This window comes from Panthera leo, chromosome C2 (assembly GCF_018350215.1).
Source record: "Panthera leo isolate Ple1 chromosome C2, P.leo_Ple1_pat1.1, whole genome shotgun sequence".
NCBI lineage: Eukaryota > Metazoa > Chordata > Mammalia > Carnivora > Felidae > Panthera > Panthera leo.
Genome location: NC_056687.1, coordinates 96,876,938 through 96,896,645, shown reverse-complemented (window position 1 = coordinate 96,896,645; position 19,708 = coordinate 96,876,938). Strand labels below are relative to the sequence as shown.

The 19,708-nt window shown below is 37.1% G+C and overlaps 1 long non-coding RNA gene across 1 annotated transcript; it reads left to right on the top strand.

Annotated features, from left to right (window-relative positions):
- The first annotated feature begins 2,795 nt into the window (after positions 1-2,795).
- Positions 2,796-15,336, top strand: LOC122229909. The gene is made up of 6 exons (XR_006207180.1): positions 2,796-2,849; positions 3,163-3,303; positions 7,537-7,659; positions 9,373-9,495; positions 9,862-10,046; positions 15,256-15,336. It is a non-coding gene; the product is annotated as an uncharacterized LOC122229909 (long non-coding RNA).
- Positions 15,337-19,708: the final 4,372 nt, after the last annotated feature.

Below are 19,708 nucleotides of genomic sequence, written 5' to 3'. Positions count from 1 at the left end.
TTTTCCTGGTTTCCTTTCCATCTCTTTCCCCTCTCTAAATGTCCAATTTATATTTCATTTCTCTTCTTCCGTTCACTATATGTGAATATATCAAACTGTGTACTCCTTGACTCCACTTGCTTGACTGATAGGCATTACAAAACAGAACTGCTGACTTCCAGTCTCAGTTCCAAATATGCTGTTCCCTGTTCTCCATACCTTAGAAAACTATCAATTCAATGTTGGAGCCAAAAACTCAATGACACAAAATTGGTAAGTGACAGCACTGGGACTTGAACTGGGGTCTTTAGGCTCCAAATATACTGTCCTTTCAACTTTCTCATGCATTTGTATACATTGTGTGCCTACTTATTAATTTAATCAGGGAGGAATGATAGTGATAAATAGAATAAACAAATTTGTGTTTTTCCCTAAGCTGTCTCATGAAGAGACATTTTTAGGGTCACTAAAGAATTTAAAGAATTCGTCTCCACTGCACAAAATTCTATGTTTCTTTAATGCTTGGGTTGCCAGTGTAGCCGTGAGTTCTGATGGTATATTTCTATTGCTTAAAGACAAGGCAGTTTTGCTATGGTGGTATTTGTCTTTTCAAGAGCAAACTAATAGGACAGGAGAGAAGAATTAACTGCTAATTACGATACAACTTCTGAAGTGAGTCTTTCTCTCAGTGCCCGGAGGAGTCCTTTCAAGCAGAGAGAAATGTGGATGAGTTTTTCTTTCTTATTAATATTTTGACTTTTTAATGCGGCCAGAGGTTTAGGAGGTTTAGGAAATGAGTATTCTTTACAAATGTCTGAAATAAAATCTCTTGCAGTCTGACTGGTACATTTTTAGTTGTCATGAAAGAGGGGGCCATTATTGCTAATGACTTATGAGGTACAGGCTTTCGGTAGAATTTACTTGGTACGGCAATTTGCCCTAGAGTTGAATACGTTTGGTAGAAGTGTATTTTTACATTTTTTTCCCTTATGAGAATATTTGGCTAAGTTCTTTGTGCAGGTCTCACTAGGCCTCAATATTTACTAACTGACACACAAAACTTTCTTGGTGAAAACTGGTGTTTTGGGTGGCTTCAAAACCTGTAGGTGGAGGAAGTGTTTTCAGAACACGGTAATGTTTAAGGATGAATTATGTGTCCTTCGGATAACAAGTATATTTTAGGAAAATATTGTTTTAGTTTTTTCCTAGGAAAACAATGTTTTGTGTTTATCTAATTTCTCCTCAGAGGCTCTCAAAACACTGTATAGCATAAACATGAAATCTTTATGGAGTGGTATAAATACACTATCACTGACTCATGATTAGAAATTGGAAAATTCCTGGGGTGCCTAGGTGGCTCAGTCAGTTCATCATCTGACTCTTAATCTCAGCTCAGGTCTTGATCTTAGGGTCCTGAGTTCTAGCCCCACATTGGGCTCCATGCTGAACGTGGAGCCTACTTTAAAAAAGTATATAAATAAATTGGAAAATTCCAGATCCAGCATGGTTAAATAAGACTTCCCCAGATTACCAAGCAATTTAGTGTACACTTCATATGTTGAATAAATAATGGTTATTTGCTATCTGTGACAAACTACAAGGATCATTTTTTAAAGTTTTTTTAAAGTTTTTTTTTTTTTTTTTAAAGTATGATGGTTGAGAATTATTTAACACCAGTATCAAGGATGCAAAATCTCAGCTTACTTCTAGTGGGCAGTTATAATAGATCTAAGTATTCACTTGTTTTAGTTTCATGTATTCTTTAATAAAGGTTACAACAATGTAATTTATATTTAAATTAAATTACCACCAGCAGTCTTAGAACTGCACTGTCCACAGAAAATAACAAGAATAGGAGCCGTGATTTAAAGTATGTCTCCTTAAAGAGTATATGTTAACATATTATAAAAATATCAGTCCTCTTCATTATTTTGATCTTTCCTTTAGCTTTCGAATTTCCCTCAGTGCTAAAGTAGTTGGTTCTAAACCCAAAGGGGTCCTTATTTTCAATAACAAATTGATTAGCATAATCCTTTTGTCTGTTCAATCATTTGAAACCTATTTTTGAACATCTGCGATGAGCTGGGTAATGCAGGATGATGATGGCACAGAGGGATGAGCCCAATGACAGGATGAGCGCTGAGTGCTCTGCAGAGGAGCACATAGGGCGGCTGCCTACCAGAGACTGAGGCTGGGGGCCCGGGAGCCATCACCATACAGGCGCTGCAGCAGGGATCAAGACCGTTTGAATGCTGATACAGGCCTTTGAGGGTACTGAATCCCTAGTACCCTTTTCCTCTTCTTTCCTGTCTCTCTTCTTCAGTAGTTAAGAATGGAAGGAAATGAACCAATATAAACACTCTTATTAAGAAGAGGTGGGTCCAGGCAACACAAATGAAGAACTATAGTGGTCAGTGGTGAAAATAGCAGAATACCCAGATTCTGTATTTTTTAACAATGATTCAAAGCATTCTTTATTTCTCATTTCCTCACTTAGAAAATGATTGATTACAATGCCTGTGTGCTTAGGACAATTGGTATCCATATGCTGAGGCCAGTGTCCCCCTAAATGCCTATAGTTAGTTTCATGTACCAGGATCAGCAAATTGTTTTCCAAAGTCATAGTATGTTTATGTAATAAGTGATGCTCATATATATCAAAACTAATTAGCACATCAACACGATACTAGTTACTACGTATGATCAGCTCATTCTTTGGTTTTGTGATCATACTTTTGTAAGGCTATTTTTAACATTATTTTCATGTACTTACAGCCTCTAAAAAAAGACAGATAATAACATACCATTAGCTTGAGAACAGATGCGTCAACTGGCAAACAACCTGCTTGCGTTCTGATCATCGATTCAATGTGCGTATTTTTTATATCCTGAAAATACTGAAAATTCCCAGAGGTAACTGTCTTTTAAGAAGAGTGTTTAATAACCACTGGTGGACTCATTACTTTTCTGTATCATTTCATCAGTTTAACATTATTTATAGGTTTATTTTTGATAAGGTATAGATATTTACAATGCCTAATAGCCCTCAGTTTTATATGTGTAGAGTGTTGATAAATTTCCAATAAAGTTTGTCATCCTCCTAACAGAGTGTACCCATTATTAACATATATTCAGGTTTCCCTGTTGTTATGCTAATAACTCTCTTTTGCTTGTTTTGGAAAGGGATTGCATTGGAAATTGTCAATAGCTGTAAAGAGAACAATGGTGGTTGTTCCCATCACTGAGAGCATGTACTTGGGGGGGCCCCCCATTGTTCCTGTAACCATGGACACCAGCTTGATTCAGATGAGAAAACATGCATAGGTAATGTGTATGGTAAATGCCATCTTCAGAATTTGCCCTGGATTCATCTAGCCCTTTCATCTCTAATACACATTTGTGGCTGTAGTATGCAAGGAGAAGTGAATTGAATAGTATCTCTGGCTACTGGATAAATGTAAAAGAAAGATTTCTTGGCAGAAGACATCATTATATTTAGGTATTTATTTTGAAATTAAAGATTTAAAACATTTTAACAAAATATATCGACTTAATAGTTTTATGTCAAGAAAATCTTGCAGGGCCTATCTAACCATTTAATGTAATTTATGATTCAAACAACATATGCACCCTGCTTTACCTCAAGCAGAAACTAAACCATTGATTTTCAGCTTGGTGATGATTTGGGTGCATGTGCAACTTTGGTATTGCAAGTAGCTATATTCCAAAAGAAAACTTTAAAAGATATTATTGTTTGGAAATCCCACCTCAAGCCCATTCTTAATAATTTTTCCAACATATTATTAGACTTTGATCATATGGGAAAATAAGAATAAACTCCACCTTAACCTTGTTCCATATGAAATGTTTAATCCAAAGCTTCTGATAAAAAGGAATATCTACTAAAATAGGAATAGTGAGCATCAAACTGTATTACCATGTACTTTGGTTCTGAGAGAAACTCTAAGCCCCTCAAGCAATTTGCCATTATTCAGGAATTGTAATACCCTATTTGCTTGTTCTCTTTTGGAATACTTTATATCACCTTTCTTAAAAATTATAATATGAATCTGAAAAAAAAATCTTTGACCATTTCATACTACTCAATGTGGTTAGAGACAAATTGAAGTATCATAAAAGAAGAGGTGAATTACAGAGGTCAAAGTATTTGGGATCTTTTATTTTGGCACTATAACATGACAGAGTGAACTTAAAGGGATTTTGAAGTATTCTGGTTTCATAAATTATTTAACCAAAACAATGTCATTACACATATTTCTTGATCCAACATTGCTTTCAGCATTTTTCCCAGTCTACAGTGGTTAACTTAATGAAACCAATTACTTCCCTTGCCAATACGCTTATATTTTTCTACCTTGCTAACATTTTTATCTCTGGAAAATATAAAAGACTTTCTTCTTTCCTCCCTCCTTCCCTCCCTTCCCTTGTTCCTTCCCTCCTCCCTTTCTTCCTTTCTACCTGTCTTTCTCTTTTGACTGTTGGATAAGAGAAACTGGAATTTTGCTAAACCTCTGCAACTTACAATCTGGTGTCTTTCCTTATTCTTTGAAAAGTACAATTCAGTGAAGCTCTTATTTACAGCTAGGAAAAAAAATAACATCTGCCAGGGTCAAAATGTGGAAAAAGTACATATTTATAATATTTCAGCAGTCAGCATGAAGTTGTACTGTTTATGGCTCAAGTTTATTTCATCTTCCAACAATAAATAATACTCATTCCTTAAGTCCAAATATTCACTTGAGTAAAGGCAATGATTTGTTTGGAGTATACATACACATACTTTGCTTATTTGCCTGAGAACAGATTAAAGCCATGGACGCTTTATAAGAACATTCATGCATAAAGGAAACTAAATAATTTTTTAGCTTATTTTAAGATTAGCTTTTCAAAATATATTTGAATATACAAATAAATGTGAAAATCAGTCATCTAATCTGCAAATGTTCAGTCTTACCCAAATGCAAATTTTATTAGGGCTAAAACTTAGAGACGTGTTAAGTGGCTATCCAAAATATTAGTGCCTGACACGCAGTAAGTTCACTAAATTTAACAATTTGGTAATTGTTAGGAAATATTTTTTTATTTCTAACCTTTGGAGCTTTATTCAGTGGTCATATATGGGGAACAAATATAAAAGCTCAAGTTCTTTTATGGTTTAGTTTTCTGTTGTTTTTTTAAGTAGGCTACATGCCCAGAATGGAGTCCAACATGGGGCTCAAACTCACAACCTTAGTATCAAGACCTGAGTTGAGATTGAGAGTCAGATACTCAAGCAACTGAGCCACCCAGGCATCCCTTATGGTTTACTTTGGATGCTTTTTTGAACTTAGAGCTGAAATGTTAAATTATTTTGCCTTGCTACATTTGCCTTGTTGATACTCTTTTTTTATTATTATTATTATTATTATTATTATTATTATTACTAGGGCTACAATTTTATATACAGATGAATTTCTCTGTAACACTGCAACATTTGGCATATTGGCTTATGTCAGAAAAAATAGAGATGAGGAAAATTAAAAGGGAAAAATAAGCAAGCAAAAATCTCACCAAATAAGATCAGAAAAAAATATATAGAAATGTGGGGAACAGGTGATGCAAAAGTTGAAGAGACAGGGCATTTTAAGAAAGACTTATGAGGCAGAAAGGATGTTCAGGTGAGTTCCAGACTGAGGATGTTACAGATGAGACACGCTAGAAATAGACCCAGAGGAATGATAATAGAAGAAAAATCCAAAATGGATCATAAAATGATAGTCAGATGGAGGAACTAATTTTCCAATTATGTGATGCAATTGTGCTGTGTGCTAGTTGAGAACAGGGAATCCTAAGACCTGTATGTTTAGAGGCTCTGGTGGTATCTGAGAAGACTTAAAAAAAAAAAAAGAAAAAAATCTTAAAATTAAAAAAAGAAAAACCTAAAGTATAATGTTTTTGATGAAATGAAACTGAGTTTTATAAAAAGTATTGGGGGGGGTGGCGCCTGGGTGGCTCATTCGGTTAAACGTCTGACTTGTGGTTTTGTCTCAGGTCATGATCTCATGGTTCGTAGGATCAAGTTCCACACTGGGCTCTGTGCTGAGACCACCAAGCTTGCTTGGGATCCCCCCTACCCAACACCCTTCCCCCAGTCATGCTCGCTTGCTCTCTCTCTCTCTCTCTCTCTCTCAAAATAAATAAATAAACATTTTAAAAAAGCAATAAAAAAAGTTTTGGTCCCCTATATTCATGATTTTTAATCCAAAGGGCAGAAGAAGGTTTAATATAAAAAAGGTAAAAATATCACGAGGAACTTTGTGAGCAGCACTGCTTGTGACATTTTGCAAGAGGAAGAACGTTTTGTGTCCAAATGACCCTCATTTAGATATTTTATGGTGACCCTTCACCTTGGCTGATTGATTGTACTTTTTTCCTTTCTTTTTTCTTATCTACATTTCTTACATTGGTACCCTTTCCAAGGTTAATTGAGACACTGACCTTTTATATCTGTGACTGCTCATGGAGTTATGGAACAATGAAATTCAGTAAAGTCAGCACTGAAGGCCACCCAACTTAACAGCTGAACAAACAGAGGGGGTCAAACTGAACCAAGGGCAGATAGCCAAAAACCCTGACCACCCAATTCTCAGCTGTGTAGCCTAAGGAAATAGTGGGTGAAGAGTCTGTCACCACTCCTCAGCCAATTATGTTAGAAATGATCACCTCAAAACTCAGGTCAAATAGATTATTTTGCAGCTGAAACCTTTTGATTGGACATCTTCTGGTGCATGTTTATTTCCTCAAGGCAATTATGTCTTAGGAAGCAACATTCAAGATGGTAAACTTTTAGAATAATAGTGTTGAAGGAGACTTAAAGACAATTATTTTAAAAACAGTTTATCTGATAGGACATGCCAAGGTAATGGTGTCACCAATGGTGATAAAACCCCCTAGATCCCACTCATCCATCCAGTCAAAACATCATCAGATAGTTCAAGCAAATGCCCTGAAATATTCTGTCATTTAAAAACATAATATTTAAAATGATTTTCTGCCCTCTCTCTCAATTGCAGTTACCACTTCTCTTGCCAGTCACATGAATTCCATTTACTTGGGATTGTTCTTTCATCTGAAGTTCTGGAAGAACGAACACATTATGGAGGCTAAGACTACCTCCTCTATGTAGCTACAAAATGTTCACAAAGTGGAATTTTTTGTCTCTTCTCAAGCCTGGCTGTTGTTGTTGTCCTCTGATCTCTGTTTATTCAGTCAGATTGCTGTTTAAACTGGGAAAATAGCAGATATCTCTTCTCCTGTGCTTATCAATGCACTTGGAGATGATTTACATGCTTTACAAGCATAGGAGAAGCATTTAAGAAACAAACCCAAATGTGGGCCTTATTCCTTTTGTGTTATAGTTTCTTTGATGTTTGTACTGTGTAGCTTGAGAAACAGAAAACGATCAGTAAAACAGTTGTAACTTGGAAGTTAACCGACTTCTATGGGTTGGTTCAATTCCGGTCTCTTAAATAACATAAATGTCCTTTTCTCCTTCAGACCTCGATAAATGTGAGAGTTGAGAAGCCTGCTGTGCCCAACTCTGCCTCAACTATTTAGGAGGCTGTGAATTCAGTTGTCAGGAAGGCTTTCGAATCACTTCTGATGGTTGTGGATGTGATGGTAAATTCCTGAGATCGAACATGAAATCATTATGTGATGTGGCAATCAGTGCAGGATGAACATCTGAGGCTGAGGGTTAGGGGAGGAAAGGGAAGGTTTTGACACTAAAGGGACTTGGATTTGTATGTGCTTCTACCATTCACTATTGTATGAACTTGGGTGACCCTAACTGCTCTGAGCCTCAGATCCTCATCAGTAAAGTGAAGACAATAATAGGATTAGTGGGTAAATTAAGTAAAGTAATAAATGTAAAGTGCCTAGTACAGTGATTGACATCAAGAAATCACTCTGCTAAAAGTAGCTATTATTAGTATAATATTCATTGGCCCATAATCCCTTTTACCTAATTTAATATACATAGGCAAGAGAGATATTCAGGGAGGCCATAGCACACTGCCATAAGAATCACTCATGGCAAGCTTGATGGGAATTAAAGTTGGTTGCTCAAAGTCATTTTAATTAAGAGAGTCAAAGCAAAAGGATTGCCAGTTCATGAGCCACAGTTCAGATTTGTACCACATTCCTTTACATAACCGAAATTAATCTACCTAATGCAAGCTTTCAGATGAGTCATTTTATAATCTTCCGATTTATTTGTTAAAACCAGTTTTATGATATATATGTTTAAATATCATAGGAAAGTGCGAATTTAGTGAGTAGGATTAACTCACCTCTTTATACTATTAAAAATGGCTCTTGTAAGTCATTGGTGTAATTTATTTCTTAAAGCTTATCTTAAATATATAAACTTTTTTCATTTATGATCATTATTACCATTATTTTGATCCATAATTTTTAAATAGAAGCAAAGATTAGAGGATGGATATCTATTTTAATAACAGTAAAATTACGTGAGAAGGTTTTAACGTTTTAGAGAGAATAGTGTTTCTTTGCTTAAACAACTTCCCCTACATTCTTTTGAGGATGATAGGTATGTTTCTTCATATGGGTAGCCAAGCTCCTTAGCCTTGCAGTGTAGATAACAGCAAAGAATATAAAACTGTATCTATATTCTAAACACAGTAGAGTATATTACCATTTACCACATTCCATCCAATTAACAAGGCCAAAAAAAAAAATTGAATTTCACGTACCATCTGCTTTTAAGTAGAGTGAGCCAAGAGATGATTGTATGGCGTGAATGTACATACTTGGGTACACACATCCAAATGGGAAAGGTATCCAAAATCTGAAGCAAAACTTAGAAATTCAGCTTTATAAATGAACTTTTAGTATCATAAACACATTGACCAAAGTCTGGGCTCATATGTGGACATACACCACTAGTAAGTCATGAGATCAAGGCCTTCCATCTCTAAAATTGTCCACAAGCCTTGTACAGAATTACATGTGGAATAAATTCTTCACCATAGATACTGAATAATTCAAGAATGATGAACATTCTGCAGAAGTGGTGCACAGCCTGAGACCATTGAATGTCTTTTAAGTTGTATATTCTTCATCAAAATCTTGTGATCAAGGTTTCAGGAAGAACTTGTCTGTGTAGATGAACTACAGTAAACTTGGAAATGAGTAGAAGAAAAATAATTGGCATGGTATACTTGAGAAGAGTTTGGGAGCTATGCTTTCCATATGGACAAACCTTGTTACTGACTAATAAAGGTCACAAGGGGAACACAGTGATGCCCATGAGTTCATAATGTCTATCTTATCTCTCAACACCTAAAAACAACATTGTTTAAATTTTCCTAGGTGTGGATGAGTGTCTGGATGTCAGTAGAGTCTGTGACCAGCTGTGTATGAACTCTGTGGGAACATACGACTATACCTGTGTGGAAGGCTCCAGAATTGGAAGTGATGGGAAAACTTGCATCTGTAAGTCACTGTGAAGAATTTTATTGTTTCTCTTCTAAATATTTCCACCCTCATCTTGTTCTTGGAGAGAAACGGAGACCACGTGACCCTTAACTCAACCTGCCCTCCCCTTTCCCTCTTCACAGGCTGAGCTCTTCCTTTTCCTTCGGTTCAGTCCCCTGCGGTTTCAACTTCCGTGCTTGCTGCTTCTCACCTGCATTTACAAAAGACTTTTTGAAAGGGCCTTCTCAAAGAGATGCACCTTCCAGTCACCCCCTGCCCTGGCTGTCTGATTCAAACTCTGTCATTTCTCTCATCAACCATTGCTCAGTTTTTCCTTCTTTTAAACAGCATGTTGTACCCAGGCATTTTTCTGTGCGGCCTTAGCTTTAGATGCTGACAAGCCGGAGGAAGAAGAAGAATTGGAAGTTGTAAGGTTTCCAGGCCTTCTATTCAAGAGCCCACCTCAACTGCTTCCTGATGTTGCTACCGCTCTGCCTACCGCCTACGCAGATGAAGATGAGGAGGACAGGAAACGCATATTCGAGAACTGACTGCCCTGCATAAAATTGGTGAGTGAAAGAATTTAATTATACTCACCTCTTTGTTTTTCGGTATTTCACATAAGTTCTCTTCTTTGTAATTTCATTATCGATATTTAATGCCTTTGAGTCTTTTAACATGATGGTAGCAAGAAATGTGGGGCCCAAATTACATCTTCACTGCTTCCTGTCAAATTCTACATCTTTTGTCTTTCTTCCTTTTGCACAATAACGGTTGTTATGTAGGTGTGTGTAGGAGTGGAAGTACAGGGTGTGGGGGGGATGTTGAAGTGCAAGACAGTGAAATGGAGCTGGAAAGTATCTTTATATTAGCATAACCGGGAGAAGGGTTGTACTGGGACCTTCTGGTTCTTGTAACTATTACAGCTCCACTAGAAGTCACTATTATATAGTTGAAATTTACCTCAAATAGCCTTAAAATCTAGATTCTTTCTACATTTTAAATTGCCAAAAAACAATTGTTCATTATGTTCAAGTGGACCAAGAAAAATATCTTTTAAAATGTGAGCAGTTTCTCTTATACATCCACGCAACAGAACTGAAGCATCAAATCACTTCTGATCAAAATAAATTAGCATACCCTCTTTCAAGAGTAACAGTTTGCAGCCAGTCTGCTGCCTCTTTTTTTTCTTTTCTTTGTAAAACAAAACTGCTCTTTTTGTTCTCATCCTATTCGTGGTATTTTAATACTATCAAAGCTTGGAGATTGCTGTAGAAAGAGGTGGTTGAAATGGCAGAGACACATTTATGATATGGTCAGTCATAATAATAATATCAATAAATGTGTCTGCATAAAAATGGAAATGCTTTGATGTTTCTTACATAAACTCCTGATACTTTGGCTTCTCAAAGTCAGAAGAGATAGAATAGAGACCTTACTAAACCTGACAGACTTTCAACTAGAAAGTCTGAAAGACCCCACCTAGAAACAGGAGCAAAATTTGAAATGGAATAGTCCTGAAAACAACTGAAATCGAGTCTCTCCATTCTTATTCAAATTAAGGTAATTTCCCCGAGGAATAGAATGGAAAATCACATTATGTTACATTTACACAATAGAAACCTACACAGCCATTAAGAAATAAACTAGCAGGGCACCTGAGTGGCTCAGTGGGTTAAGCATCTAATTCTTGGTTTCAGCTCAGGTCATGATCTCATGGTTTCGGGAGTTTGAGCCCCACATCAGGCTCTGTACTGACAGCATAAAGACTATTTGGGATTCTCTCTCTCTCTCTCTCTCTCTCTCTGCCCCTCCCCTGCTCACACTGTCTCTGTCTTTCTCAAAAATAAATAAATTAACTTAAAAAAATCTAAAAAAAGAAATGAAAAAAAACAAAACAAACAAACTAGAGTGCACACAATATGGGTGTTTCACAAACATTCTGAGGGAAAGAAGCTTGATACCAAATACATACTTTTTGTAAAATTCATTTATATGAAGTTCTAAAATAAGAAAAAATAATCTGTGGTGATAGAAATCAGAATAATGCTCAATTTGTGAGGCTAATGATTAAGAAATCATCAAATTACCTTCGAGTTTTTGTGGTACTGGTAGTTATCTATATCTTGAACTGGGTGCCAATTACAAGGGGTTATTTATTTACATTGTGGAGAAAAAAGTATGAACTCAAGTATGAACTTGAGTTTTATGGACTTCTCTGCATGTATATTAAATCTCAGTAAAAAATTTCAAAAAATATTACTGGAAGAAAAAACCACAATTTTGTATTAAAACAACCTAGAAGGAATAACACCAAAGTGCCAGAAACATAATTTTCATGTTCAAGAATCAATGGTAATTTCTTTTTACTTTTTTGCTTTCTTAAACATTCTCAATAGTCTTTAGGGTCTATATTTAAAGTTCTCTTTTAAAAGGTTTTATTGCTATTGTCTTTTTCTGAGACTGTTCAGGAAACATGCGCAAAGATCTTTTCATTTTTTCTTTTTCTTTTCTTTCTTTCTTTCTTTCTTTCTTTCTTTCTTTCTTTCTTTCTTTCTTTCTTTTTGAGAAATGAAGGGTTTATTTCCATTTTCAGTGATGTAGACAGTATGGGCCAGCTGAGATGGTGTCATAGTTCTGTCAGCCTAGATCCCACCTTCAGACACAATTGCCCTGTGAGCTGTGAGGACTGTCTGAATGGAGGCAGATGCCCAGAAGGGAGGAGTGAGTGCTCTTGCCCAGCTGGCTGGGGAGACACGCTTTGCAATGACAGTAAGTCATACCCCGGAGTACTGGTAGAAGGGTAATGAGTTGTCCTTTACTGCTGGTAAATTACTGTGATGAGTTCTCTTTTACATGTGTTCTCCCTAAAACGTTTTAACAAAGTAAACAATTGGTATGGTGACAAACCAATTTATTTGCTGTGCATAAAGAAATGCTGAGGTTTTGCACTGAACATGTGATTAGGTGGGGAGATTTTGTGTTACCTGGGAAACTTGATGTGCTGTCTCTTGTTTATCCCCAGAACATAAAAGTTAATAAAGGATCCTAATATTCTAGGCCTATAAAAATCCCTCCATTTAAATAAATCATTAGGCCCCGGCAAGCTATTCCCAGTGAAGGAAGAAAGAATTCATGTTACAAAGTGCAATTAATGGAACTGCTTTATGGCTTCTTCTTTTTGTTTATTTGTTTTTCTTTTCTTTCTTTACATAAGATGTAAATATAGCCAATAACACTTTTTTTATGTGTCTCATGAGAAAATATCAAAGATTTGAAAAAAACGATACCGCTAACAAATCTTTTCTTTTACATTTTAAATGGAGGTATGCTTGCAGGAGAGAAAACTGCCCAGTACTAAAACCAAAATATATTGACTGTTTCCTCTTTCTCTTTTTAAATTTACCTTATAAATATGTAATGAAAGGGTTTTCTTAGTTTTTGTGATTAGCTTGGAAAATGATATAAGCAAATTTTCTTTTGAGCCCCTTGCATATGGGAAGAAAAATGACTAATACTGGTTGTGAGACAGATGCAAAACTTGAGTCAGAACATAGGAAGTAGTTGCCCAAAATTACTAGTTACAGTGTTGAGGATCTTCCTTAAGTGTGCCTCTGATTGTGTTTCTCTGCTGCTCGGAAAAACTTTAAGGGCATCCATTTCCTGATACATAGGCACACGCTTCTAATCTAGTACTGACAACCATCTACAATCAGACCCTCATAAATCCTCTTTTTCTTTTTATCCTAATCACAGCTTTTTGCTCAGCTTATCATTTCCAGCAAACTAAACCACTTGCTACTTACTGCTTTTATCAGCTTTGTGCCTTTTGCTGAACTGCCATCTTTGGCTCTTGCTGCTTATTGCACGAAGCTTTATTTGATGGCTCCAGTCTAGCCACAACTATTTATGTCTTTGATGGATTTCAAGCCATTCTGTCTCTCTGAATTAGAGTTAGCCATCTTCTGTTCTGTCTCCCTTACTAGACTGAGAGCTCATCAATCAGGTCCTCTTCATGTTTCTCCAAAGGAAAAGCACTCAGTGCATGAATGGACAAATGACTACGACTTGGTGTTGAGAGACCCCACTGTATTGACCTGCAACTTGACAGACTCAACTATATACAATTGGGATCAAATAAATGTTGTATGACTATTAGGAAGTAAATACTTCCCTTACATAAGTTGCATTGGTAAATGCGCATCTTCCAAACCCTTCATCCCTAACATGGCAGCATGAGAAATGAAACTAAAAATCTATCGCAAATACTTCAGAATAAAACATCTCAGATACAAAATTAATAGAGAAATGTTAAAAGTGAGCTTGTTGATGAAATGAAGAGAAGATGATCTCTTCTTTAGCTTTGGAAAACTCTGAGGATCTCTTAAGTGTTTGCATGGTCCTGCAAAGGGGAGTCTGTTCCTGAAGCAGAAGCTTATAAAATCTTTGCGTTTCTTCTTTTGTTTTTCTTTTTTACAAAAACAGAACAATCGGAAAAAAAAAAAAAGTAAGTGCCTACTAATTCACTAATTCTTTAACAAAAGGGAGGAGTAAAAACATTTTCCTAAAATTCCCTATAAATGTTGGGCACCTAAGTGGCTCAGTTGGTTGAGTGTCCATCTCAGGGCTTGAGGCTTTGAGCCCCGCAGAGGGCTGGAACGTGCTTTGGATTCTGTGTCTCCCTCTCTCTCTGCCCCTCTCCCATGTGCACTCTGTCTCTCTCTCTCTCTCAAAAATAAATAAACATTAAATTCTTTTTTTAAAAACATCCCTATAAACCTCAATAAATAGAAGGGACTAATCATTCATTACCCATATTTTTAAATTACCAGCTCTTCAAATGTAGCAATGAACATTAAAATAGAACATTCTGCAGAGATCTGCAAGGTTAGTGTTCCCAATGAGTAGATTTTCTAGCCCAATATCTATTGGTCTATAATGAAAATATTTACTTTGAGGTCTTAGAAATTCCTCCAAGTAATTATAGTGAAACAATTTAAAGATCACCAGATATTAATTTTAATAGCACATATTAGAACTCCATTTCTTTTGAAGAGATTTCAAGTTGACTCATTTGTTACTGTGAGACTCCATCCACTCGAAAGGGAGGGTAGGAAGATTTCCATATGACAAATGAGTGGACTATATATGGAAGAGAGGATTCATGACTTCTTCCAAATCATCCAGCTATGGTGTGGGACGTTTGTTTTACAATTTTCTTTTCCAGGATAATTGCTCTGTTTGATGCTTATGAAGTATTTAGCAAATCCTTGTACTATGTAATATCATATTCTACTTCCTGGGGGAATGTAAGTTTATGGTGTTGGTTTGCCAGTGTTGACGAATTTCTATAATCCATATACTGCGCAAGCTATTTAAACTTCAGTAGCTTCAGGGCGCGGGGGTGGCTCAGTCTGCTGACTGTCTGACTCTTCATTTCGGTTCAGGTCATGATTCCAGGGTTATGGGATCAAGCCCCACATCTGGATCCATGCTGAGTGGAGCCTGCTTAAGATTTTCTCTCACTCTCCCTCTGCCCCTCTCTTGCTCACTCTCTGTCTCCCTCTCTCTCTCTCTCAAAAATAGAATAAAATAAACTTCCTTAGCTTCATTTTCCAGGTTTATTTTTTAAAAATTACTCCTCTATAGTTGCTGTAAGAATTAAAAAAAAAAAAACTTACTACAATGTCAGTTTTAACCAATGTTGCCATTTTCTTTATTTCCTATCCCTTTTGTTCTTCTCTTCCCTTTCCTTCTCCTTTGCATAATATCTTCAAGCTGAAAAGGAGAGAAAAAATGAATAAGAAGCCAAGTTTCCATATTGACATCTGGAATTGTGTAGGTGGGCAAATAGAGGAGGTGATATAAATGTAATTTTATAATATTTAGCCAGCTATGATAAAATGCCAATGAAAATGATTACTGGAATCATCTCAACAGCTGTATTTAGTCAAGCTAAACTTCTAGTCGCATTTTTCCCAATTTATTTTTTAATGGAATACTAAACTCTTCCCAAAAAACAAACAAGCCAAAGAAAACAGTTGTTTGCTTGACTTCATCAGTCTTTGACCATGCAAAATACCTTGGCACCTTCAAGACAGTCTTAGTTGCATTCATTCCTACTAAAAATACATGCCATTTTTTTTCCCCTACATTTTCTTCCCAGTTTTCAAACTGGAAGTTTCCATGTATTTCTCATTAGGGTTGGTGACAGTTATACACACAGATGTCTAGGTAGCTGGGAAAATGTGAGTGTGAGAGTTGAAGGAATAAGGTAAATTTTGCATGTGAACCTTGTTATCAGTTCTTCAGTGACCCTCACTCTAACTAGCTGCATCAGTAATCCCTCTCAGGAGTGATTATGCCATCCAACCTAGAAGCATGCCAGTGACTCTTTCGTGGTCTGTAAACCAGAGATTTTAATTACCTGGTATCCATTCTAATAGAAAGACAGGTTTGTTTTTGTTTGTTTGTTTTTCCTCCACTCTATCATGAGTATATTACACTGCTTATTCACCTTCTCCAACTGTCTTCATATTTGGTTCCCCAAAGACCCATGGGAAACATGTGGCAGCATCTGTGATTGTCAGAATGGAGACACTTGTGATCCTCTGACTGGGCAGTGCTGGTGCCCCCCAGGAGCTCCTGGGAAAGCCTGGGAAAATGGAAGGAATGACTGGGGCTGGTCACATGACACCACTCCTTAAGTTCTTGAGGTTTCTAATAGGAAATGAACTAAATGAAAACCACATCTGTATTTTTCAAGGTGGTCTTTTCTGAAGAAGAAAAAAGCTGTATCTACATATACAAGAGTACAGTTGCTTTGAATGATGCCATGTATATCTAAGCAGGATAAATCTTGATACAGAGAAAACCTTCTTGTTCTCCTGAGCAAAAAGTTGAGTTTGTGTGTGCAGGTTTGGACCTAGGAGCTAGGGGGAATTTATTTGCTCTGCATAAGAAAAAGAAGAAAAGGAAGTGGAGCTCTTTGGGCAAACCAGGGAGGAAGAGAGACGAAAATCAAAGAAGAAAAGGAAAGGAGGGTGTGAGGACAAAAAGAGGAGAAATGATGGATGAAGAACTGACAAAATACCTGTGAGTGCTGTGTGTGGATTTTACATGGAAACCAGTGAAGAGGCCACATTTTCAGCATAAGCAGATAAAAGACAAAAAGGAAACTACTTGTACAAGCCCAAGAGCTGAATGCAGAGAGTCGATGAAGATATAAGTCGTTGGGGACTGCCAGAAATCCTGGGGAGTTTATTAGATGCTCACAGATCACAGAACTGGAGCCATGGACACCAAGTTTACTTCCCCCTCTGAGAAATGTAGGAAGACCCCTGTTGGCGTCCCAGTTATTTGCACCCCCTGAGCAATGTTTATTCACTTATTCAAAAGGTATACGTGAAATGGTAGCAAGGCAATCTGCCAGGCATTGTGATATGGTAATAAAAAAAATATATAAAAACTAAAAAAGACTCTGGTCGCTCCATGTGGAACTTACAGCCATATTCAGAGCAGCCATAAGTTACAAATATTGGTAGGAATTACCAATTAAATATTAACGTGCGCTTGGCAGCCAGACCAGGAGGACAATGAAGACTGTGTGGGCCAGGGAGAAGTAACACTTAAGCTGAAAGCAGAAAAGCAAGCAGACATGAAACAGGATAAAGAGTGAAGGAAGAGCATTCCACACTGACGGCATCTCCTGCTGCCAGACTCTGAAGTGGGAATGAATGAGGTTCACCAGAGGAGCCTAAAAAGGTCAGCTGGTGGAGCAAACTACAACTAGGGAGACATTAATGCAACAGGAAGTCAGCTGGTGCCTGGGCTCATAAGTCTCATTAAGTTTGGAGTTCTTAATCTGACAGCAATGGCAAGTCACTGTAGAATTTTATTTTATTTTTTAATTAAAAAAATTTTTTAAAGTTCATTTCTTTATTTTGAGAGAGACGGAGATAGCATGAGTGGGGGAGGGACAGAGAGCGAGGGAGACAGCAAATCCCAAGCAGGCTCCCCACCTGGCCCTGCAGACACAGGGCTCAAACTCACAAAACCGTGAGCTGAAATCAAGGGTCGGATGCTTAACTGACAGAGCCACGCAGGCACCCCAAATTTTAGGCAGAGGATTTGGAATCATATTTGGAGTTTATGAAAAATCTCTCTAGCTTCAGTCCAATTACAGTGCAAACATCTTCCTTTCTACGATCCCCTTATTTCATGTAACAGCAGCATTGCAAGTTTTGCATGTGGGTAGTGTTCGCTTTATTTGTCCTTCCAACCCTCCAGGATGCCCAAAAATGATCCTTTGGGAAGAACTACAAAAAGAAATATAACTGTGCCAACAATGACCATTGCCACAGGGTGTATGGTGCCTTATGTGTGAGCCAGGGCCCTATGGGAGGTTTTTTCATCTGAGTAAGTCATGGGCAATAATTTGTACTCTACATGAAGCAAGAAGGCTCAAAAAAGTACCAAAAATATGTTAGAGGAAGAGAGTAAAAAACATAACATTTTATATAGTCATATCATATATATGATGGTTTATGTTCTAGTCTTTATTTAGCCTCCTGACATTGTAGAATCTAGATTTTGATGAATGAAAGAAAAATATTTGTGAATTATTTACACTTTTTTTTCTAGTTAGTGCTTACCCTGAGAGGATTTAACTAGTTCATTTAAATGGACATTTGAGGAACATCTGGGTGGCTCAGTTGGTTAAGCATCTGACTTCAGCTCAGGTCATGATCTCACAGTCCGTGAGTTCTAGTCTCACATCAGGCTCTGTGCTGACAGCTTGGAGCCTGGAGTCTGCTTCAGATTCTGTGTCCCCCTCTCCCTCTGCCCCTCCCCTGCTCACACACACACACTCTCTCTCTCTCTCTCTCAAAAATAAATAAATATTAACAAAAAGTTTTTTTTTTAAATAAATGGACATTTGACACTTTCTGGGGATTGAATATCAAAGGCCCAGTGCTAGTTTCTTTTATTTCTGTGTTCTAATACAAAGCAATTATTATTCCATAAAATTTCTAAAACAGGCTATTCATTTTGCATTTTGGCCATCAACCATGTTTTGCAAAAGCTGCAAGAAAACACAATCACCAGTAAATACTTCAGCCAGCCATCAGTAACTTTTAGAGTTTCTCCCAGTGGGTCAGCACTGGTTGCCCACCACCCCATCTTGAAACGGTGTGCAAACACTTGTGAGCCCACAGCAATCTCTACCCTCTTCTTCTGCCCATTTCACATGCCCTTCTCTGGAAATCCTTCCTTAGTGGACCTCAGTAATACTGTGACCTGTTTTTTTTTTAATAACAGAGAACTTTTGGGGTCTTACATTATATTTTTAGTTGAATGTTCATGGGTCTTATCTACTTTATGAAAGGTATGCCCATTGAAGACAGAGAGTAAATTGTGAATATTCTAATAAGAGAGCCAGAGAAGGCACCATAGAAAACTGAACCTGGGTCATGAGGAAAGGTTAGACTTGGACAAGCAAAACAGAAGGAAAGGGGAAAAGGCATGGGTAAATGGGAACAATGCAGGTGTGGTTGGTATGGTCTAGAACATGACATACCTCCTAGAACATACCAGGAGAAGGAGACCCATCTAGAAACAAAGATAGCATCATTTCTATTTTTGTTCCTCTAGGGTAACAGGACACACCCCATTTTTAGTAATAACTTGAATATTTTATAAGGTAATATCACATGTTTAGGCAAAAACATTTAAATCATAATCCATCTGGTCAAAAAGTCAAAGAGCAGATGGTGGTGGTAGTGATGGTGGTTACCATCTTGAATGTGACCACCTTTAGGAAGAACATACACATTCTAGTTCTTCAGGACCCTTATTGCTTAGATTCAAGGCTTCATTTATTAATGCCACTTACCTGACCCTCAGAACCTTCATTTTGCAACCCTCTATTAGTTTTCTAAATCTATCATGATAAATTACCACAAACTAAGTGCTCCAAACAACAGAAATTTATTGCCTCACAGTTCTGGAGCTAGAAGTCTGGCATCAGGGTGTTGGCAGGCCATGATCTCTTTGAAAGTGCTAGGGAAGGATCAGTTCCAGACCTATCTAAGCTTCCCATAGTTCCTTGGCTAGTGACCATTTTAACTCCAGTCTTCACATGGCATTTTCCCTGTGTGAGTGTCTCTGTGCACACATTTTACCTACCTATAAGGACACCAGTCATATCAGATTAGAGACCCATCCCACT